Raw genomic sequence first — 8,396 nt, forward strand, 5'->3', positions numbered from 1 at the left:
TCTCCTGTGTACCGACCTCTGCCTGTTCCCTCGACCCCGTCTTCTGCCTAGCCCTCAGGTACCGTACGGACTCTGCCTTCCCGTTACGACCCCGGACCGGATAGACCACTCTCAACAAACGGCATTAGATCAACTCCGTTTATGCATTAACATCTCGCATTCTCTGGTTGTATCTATCTGCCAAATAAAGAGCACTGTGCTTTTGCATAAGGATCCCTCTCTGTCTCTTCTTAACGTTACAAAATACTTCGCCTCTAACATGGATCCTGCAGAAGCTCAAACCTATCCGGAGTGCATAGCAGCCAGCATCGCGGCGTTGAAGGAGGAAATCACACTACTTACCGAGATGACTCGTAACCAAGGGATTACCATCCTGGCTCTCTCGGAGACCCTCCATAAAGCCACCACCGCGCAGAACCTCGGTACTCCTAGTCCCGTAATAGCCTCCGTGTTACCCTCCGGTATTCCTGTCGCTGTTCCGGAGCGATACGACGGATCCCCTGAACGCGGTAGACACTTCCTGATGCAATGTGCGTTGTACTTCATGTACCATCCTACCCAGTTCCAGACCGAACGCCAAAAGGTTCATTTCATCGTCTCCTTCCTTACTGGAGAGGCAGGTGCCTGGGGAACAGCCCTGTGGAACTGTGAAGATCCTGTTCTGGAGTCGGGAGATCAGTTCACAGCCCTCATTCGGTTGGTCTTCGATCATCCCGCAGCGGGGCTGGACATCGGCACACAGCTGTGTGAAATACAACAAGGAGGACGCAGCGCAGCCGATTACGCCCGGGAGTTCCTAGGATGTACCCTCTCGCCGGGCCAAATGCACATGGATGCGGATAAGGTGGATGCAGTGACTAACTGGCCGGTACCTCGTTCGACGAAAGAACTGCAACGGTTCCTGGGATTCGCGAACTTCTGCCGTCGTTTCATTAGGAGCTTCGGTTCGATAGCGGCCCCTCTCACCGACCTCCTGAAAGGGGGGAAGAAGACGCGCTTCGTGTGGTCCTCCAAAGAGCATCAAGCGTTCAACACGTTGAAAACTGCGTTCACCAGTGCACCCATATTGCGCCTCTCGGATCCTAAACTCCAGTTTATCGTCGAGGTTGACGCATCGGAGGTGGGTGTGGGCGCTGTTCTATCCCAACGACAAGGAGACCCCCCTAAACTGTTTCCCTGCGCTTACTTCTCAAAGAAGTTGAAACCGGCCGAAGTAAACTACGACGTGGGAGATAGAGAACTCCTGGCTATGAAACTAGCACTAGAACAGTGGCGTCATTGGCTGGAGGGCTCCGAACATCCGTTTATAGTATATACTGACCATAAGAACCTAGAGTATGTGAAGTCCGCCAGACGATTGAACCCGCGTCAGGCAAGGTGGGCTCTGTTTTTCTCCCGGTTTAAATTCTCAGTGTGTTACAGGCCCAGTTCCAAGAATACCAAGGCGGATGCTCTGTCTCGGATCCACGACCGATCACCGAGCGATGAGGCACCGGTGCATATTCTCAAGGACTCCTGCTTCCTCGACCTCATAAGATGGGATGTGCAGGACGACTTGGATGCGGCTTTACTCACTGACCCCAGTCCCGAAGACTGTCCCGAGGGTAAACAATATGTCCCGGTGTCGTTGCGAGGGCGAATCCTCCAGCTCGCCCATGACACGGCAGGGACTGGACACCCTGGCATCACTCGCACTCGCCACCTCATCGCTCGGAAGTATTGGTGGCCATCGTGGGAGGATGACATTCGCGACTACGTACTCGCCTGCGAAATATGCGCTCAGTCGCGGACTCCACGCACCTTACCCACGGGTAAACTCCTCCCGTTACCTATCCCACGTCGGCCATGGTCACACATAGCGGTCGACTTTGTTACCGATCTGCCTGTCTCAGGAGGCAATACCGTAATCTTTGTTGTGGTGGACAGGTTTTCGAAAATGTGTCGTCTGATTCCTCGCCCCAAGTTACCTACAGCCATGGAAACAGCATCAGACATCTTCCACTACGTCTTCCGGATCTATGGGCTCCCAGAAGACATCCTGTCCGATCGAGGGGTTCAGTTCACCTCGCGCGTCTGGACCCAGTTCTGCAAACTGCTCGGAGTGACAGCCAGCCTGACGTCAGGATATCATCCCCAGTCCAATGGTGAGGTGGAGCGGTACAACCAAGAACTGGGCCGGTTTCTACGCCAGTACTGCGCATCTCAGAGAGACTGGCATAAATATCTCCCCTGGGCTGAGTATGCACGCAACTCCATAATACACTCCTCAACCAAACTCACTCCTTTCCAAATCGTCTACGGCTATCAACCCCCGTTTTTCCCATGGGATGAGACGCCCTCTGATATCCCTACACTAGACGAGTGGCTGACGCGCAGTGCTCGGACCTGGGAACAAGCTCACGTTCAGTTGAGACGTGCCCTCCATACCCGCCGCATGAATGCTGATCGCCGTCGTCTCCCGGCCCTGATCTATCACCCTGGTCAGCGAGTATGGCTCTCCACTAAGAATCTCAACCTGCGTCAGCCCTGCCGTAAACTCAGTCGACGCTACATCGGACCGTTTAAAGTGCTGAAGAGGGTTAACGCCGTAACCTACAAACTTCAATTGCCCCCTCATTATCGCATTAATCCCACCTTTCATGTGTCTCTCCTTAAGCCTGTCCATTACAGCCCCATGTCTGTCTCATCTGTTCCTGCCCGTCCCCCGGAGCCGCTGGACATCGACGGTCGGCCGGCGTATATCGTCAGGGAGCTGCTGGAGTCCCGACGTCGGCGTGGTGGTCTCCAATACCTTGTCGATTGGGAGGGCTTCGGTCCTGAGGAGAGGACCTGGGTGGCCGCGCGGGACGTACTCTGTCCCTCGCTCATCGCCGACTTCCACGCTGCCCATCCACATTTTCCTGCCCCCCGAGGCCGTGGCCGTCCGCCTTTGCGTCGTGGAGCGTCAGGAGACGCTCCGTTGAGGGGGGGTAATGTCAGGAATGTCACCTGATAGCCATTAAGGACTCAGCTGTTCCTCATCACCACGCCCACATTCCAGGCATTCATATACACCGTCATCACAACACCTCGTCGCGAAGTATTGCCAACCATGTTGCATACCGAGCGTTATCATACCCTGCTGTTTCTCCTGTGTACCGACCTCTGCCTGTTCCCTCGACCCCGTCTTCTGCCTAGCCCTCAGGTACCGTACGGACTCTGCCTTCCCGTTACGACCCCGGACCAGATAGACCACTCTCAACAAACGGCATTAGATCAACTCCGTTTATGCATTAACATCTCGCATTCTCTGGTTGTATCTATCTGCCAAATAAAGAGCACTGTGCTTTTGCATAAGGATCCCTCTCTGTCTCTTCTTAACGTTACAGATGTTCTCACTTGTTTACAATTGTTTTTTGCTTGTTTCTGGTTGCACTTTAACCCCAAAGGGGAAATTTAAGTGAAAAACAAATTAAAACTTTTTTTAACCATTCCTTTATCATCTGTAGTTTTTTAGTAGAGGAAAATAAATCTATTACAATCGAAAATCGGATAAAAAAAAAATTAATCGAAGATTTTTTTGGGGGGCCATATCGCCCAGCTCTAGGTTTATTATTGGAAATATAAATCACTTTACAAATACAGCAAGCCCTCGTTTATCGCATTCTGGAGATTCCAGACCCACCCGCAATAACCGAAAATCCACAAAGTAGATGCTTTTCCCATTCTCTTAATAACCATTCTCACACTGTTCTGTGCATGTGTGCTTGTCCATCGAGCAACCAGTCGTGTTTACAATCTCATGTAGGCGAGTAGCGTCTCAGGCAAGCGATGCTGGTTCTCGTTTCCGAGAGTAAATATGCACTATTTACTGTAATTCGTACTATTTTATTATTTGTAACATTCCTTTATTGTTAGAATTAATACTTATAATATTTTTATACATTTTGGAATTTTGTCATGTAAAAAAATCATAAATAGGCTATACATATATATTTTCCGCCGATCGAATTCTGCAGACAACCGGAGAATAAGGGAAGACCTGTGAATTATTTTTCCCATTAATATCTTATAAAAACCCGTGAAAGAGTGAATTCACAAAAGCTGAAGCGCGAAGTGGCGCGGGATCACTGTAGCATAATACAAAAAATAAGTATGAACTAACTACAACTTTGAGTGCAAAATAAATATAAAATTAAGAGCAAAATTGAAGATAAAAACTGTACATTCAGAGGAAAATATCAAGTTAAATGTGCAATCAAAAAGAAAATGTGAGCGAGTGGCAGCGCAAACGTGAATCACGTCCTTAGCAACAGTTCTCTGGGTGGCAGCGCGAATGTGAATCAAAGTGACAGAACTTCAGATATAGACAAACAATTAACACGCACAACAGGTTTAGACATAATACAGACAGAAAAGTAACGAAACACACAAGCATACACCAACGAACAATGCCAGAAAACCCCTAACATCAATGCGTATAACACCCAGAGGCTGCATAGACAAAACAAAGACCCGCAATTAAGGTTTTAAATACACAAGACTAACGGGGACAACTATAACCAGGTGACAATAATTACAAGGGGCGTGGTTACAGATTGACAGGGGCGTGGCAGGAGAACACATGGAAAAACAAAACAAAGACATAACTGAGAGGTGGGGGCGGGACTAGACGTGACAAACATCAGAATCAATTATTATATACTTTATAAATTAAAACATTTATGCTAAACTAATTTAGTTCTGGATTTATCCATTTTGTGTTGATATTGTATTCTTTTAAAAAGCTTTAATTTAACAGCATTACTAATTAAAGAGAAAACAAAGCTGCATGATCTGAATTAATTAACTTATGAAACGAGCAGGGACTGGGAGAGCACAACACAGATGTGTTTCAAACGTCTGTAATGCAGCTCGCGCTGCGGAGCGAGGAGACGGACACAAACGCTCTGGAGAGCGAGATTTATTCAAGGGACTTCCAAAACCATTATTAAACGGACAGGCCGGGAGGGCAGCCAGAACAAGAAAGGTAAACAGGCATACTTGGACAGGGAACTAAACACGACAGGGAAAACACGGAACAGGCAGATGAACACGGATAACAGAAATATAATGCGCAAACTCACTAACAGTATCCACGACAGTGAACAGGAATGAACAAAACCACCGATACGGACATGGGAGAAACAAGGACTGATGTACAAGGAACATCAGTCCAGTCCCCCCCCCCCCCCCCCCCCCCCCGCTCAACAGTTCGCCACGCCACCCCAGGTTGTGTCCCCCCCACTTATGAAATCAAAACTACGTCCATGGGGGTGCGTAGCCCTACGTGACAACGTAATTTATTAAAAGGCTTCTCAATCAATATTTTATTTAACAGACAAAAGATAGTGATGTACTAACCACCAAAAGAACGATTACATCAATTTGCCTTTTGAACAAAGTATCAAAGGTGACAACATGCAACACCACTGAATAAGCCGACGGACAGTGCCAGGTAGGAATTCAAGGATTTAATGTTAAATGATCTGTACAAAATAGGATAAAAAACCTTAAAACAAAGAACTGTGACCAAGCCATTGTCAGAGACATAATGTCCAACAGGGAATGTCCAAGCCGTAGTCAGACGTAACATCCAACAGCGTAGAAAAACCAGAAGGAAACAATAAGCAACCAAATCCAGAGAAAATACAAAAAACAAAACAAAACAAAAAATAGAAAAAGAGGCAGAGATTCATACACAAATAAAGAGACTACTAAAAAACTTTACACACTAGATATAATAGTGGCAATACTTTGCAAAGAATGAAAGAAACAGAGTTTTTATGGGATTGACTAATGAACCACAGGTGAGTCCAGGTTATTTAGTGAGGTCACAAACGATGTCTGGCCATGCTGGCTGAGAAAGCACTCGTGTTTATGTAGCTGGAAAAGGCACGATAAATGACTGGAGAAACAAAATATACAGTTATTGTAACCTGTTCTTTTCAACAACGTAAACACTTCAATCTGGTAAGTGCAAAGAAATGGTATAAAATCTTAGTGTTTGTTTCCCCACTGAGAGTCATGAAGTCTCATTATAAAAGAACAATCTGAGCTTTCAGGACTAAATTATAGGGTCTCTCCACTATTATAAACCCTATTAATGTTTGTGAGGGAGGGGTAGGGAGAGGTGAGGAAGGTGAGGGACCCTAAACAGTGTGAAACTCATGTCTGCGTCATGTACATTTACAGATCAGTACAGTGAAATTACCCAGTTCTATGTGCCCGGATTTTTCATACAGTTTACTCACTAATCTGAGTTTTATTTCACCACAAGTCTTTATGAATAGAGCTCCTGTTCTATTCACCAGTTTCGTTCAATAAACAGGATTTAGGAAGGGCCTTTAAGATCTTCATAACTGAATCATGTGAACAGAACATGCCTGTAATATTTACATGAATGCCAATGTATGTAGAAGATTTATGTAGTATTTGTTCATTTAAATGTATTAATTACACCCACTTTGAAACAGCTTTTTTCCATTTAACTGACTGTGCAGGGACGTCTTATGAGACCTGTGGAAGACTTAACCCACCCATCACACGGACTCTTCACTCTGATGCTGTCCGGTAAAAGATACAGGAGCATCCGAGCCTCCACTTCCAGACTCTGCAACAGCTTCGTCCACCAGGCAGTCGTCTTCTTCTTCTTTCGGCAATTCCCGTTTAGGGGTCGCCACAGCGGATCAAATTCCTCCATCTGGCCCTGTCCTGAGTGTCCTCCACTGACACATCAGCCACTCTCATTTCCACTCCATCCATAAACCTCCTCTTAGGTCTAACTCTCCTCCTCTTGCCTGGAAGTTCCATCCTCAAGACCCTCCTACCAATATACCTCTCCAAACCATGTACATGTCCAAACCATCTCAATCTTGCTTCTCTGACTTTATCTCAAAAACATGCTACATGTGCTAATCCTCTAATAAACTTATTTCTGATCCTATCCTTCCTCGTCACTCCAAATGAGAATCTCAACATCTTCATCTCAGACACCTCCATTTCCCTCCCCTGTCTCTTTGTCAGTGCCACTGTCTCCAATCCATACAACATAGCAGATCTCACTACTGTCTTATAGATCTTTCCTTTCATTCTAGCAGACACCCTTCTTTCACAGATCACCCCAGACACTTTATGCCATCCACACCACCCTGCCTGCAATCTCTTCTTTATCTCTCTTTCACTTCCTCCATTACTCTGTACCCTCGACTCTAAGTAGGTAAACTCGTCAACCTTCACTAAATCAACTCCTTGTAACTGGACCTGTCCCCTGCTCTCCAAAGCATATCTCCATCTTTCCAAGCTCACCTCCACCTGCTCCCTACTCTCACTACAGATCACAATGTCATCAGCAAACATCATAGTCCAAGGGGACTCCTGCCTAACCTCGTCCTACCCTCACTTCAAACCCAACGGTCATTCCTACTGCACATCTCACTGCTGTCACACTGTTCTCATACATATCCTGCACCACCCTCACATACCTTTATGCTACTCCTGACTTCCTCATACAATACCACAGCTCCTGTCTCGGTACTCTATCATAAGCTTTCTCTAAGTCAACAAACACATAATGTAACTCCTTCTGTCCTTCCCTATACTTCTCCATTAACACTCTCAAAGCAAACATAGCATCTGTGGTGCACTTAACTGGCATGAAACCATACTGCTGCTCACATATCTCTACCTCTCCTCTAAGACTAGCTTCCACTACTCTTTCCCAGATTTTCTCTTTTCTTCAGCCACCAGGCAGTAAGGCTCCTTAACTCTCAGAGATGGACAGCTCCCCCAACCCCACCACACACCAACACTGATCTGACCCCACACACACAAAAAGACGGCACTGAACCCCACCTTCCACCCCACACACAAACACACACACACACAGCATACAATGACTGAAATGACTCCATCCCCACCAGAAATATTTGCTCCTCTTCCACAGGGTCTATTAACTCTACCTCAGAACTGTTTTGTTCATGTATGCTCTGTCACAGTATGTTACTTATCTCTGACACCACTCACACTACATTGCACTGTACCAGCACTACAGCACCAGTCATGTCTGTCAATTGTCTCTGGTCTGTTGTATTTATTGTATTTATTGTAGTGTTTTGGTACTGTTGTTGCACATTTTGGTACTGCACGTTGTACATTGTTACCCTGTTGCACTTTATGCCATCTATTGTATTGTTGATTCTTGTTGCACCACGGTTACAGAGGAACGTAATTGTCACGGAGCAGCTCCGGACTCCTCCTTTTGGGTGTGTGTTTATGTCATCTGCGTCTGGTTATATCTGTATATGTATTTCTGTGGGAGTGAATTGTAAGTGAGCGTGTTCATTGGTCCCACCTGTGGCTCGTCTCGTGATCACTGG

This window comes from Brachyhypopomus gauderio, chromosome 5, assembly GCF_052324685.1.
Source record: "Brachyhypopomus gauderio isolate BG-103 chromosome 5, BGAUD_0.2, whole genome shotgun sequence".
NCBI classification, from domain to species: domain Eukaryota; kingdom Metazoa; phylum Chordata; class Actinopteri; order Gymnotiformes; family Hypopomidae; genus Brachyhypopomus; species Brachyhypopomus gauderio.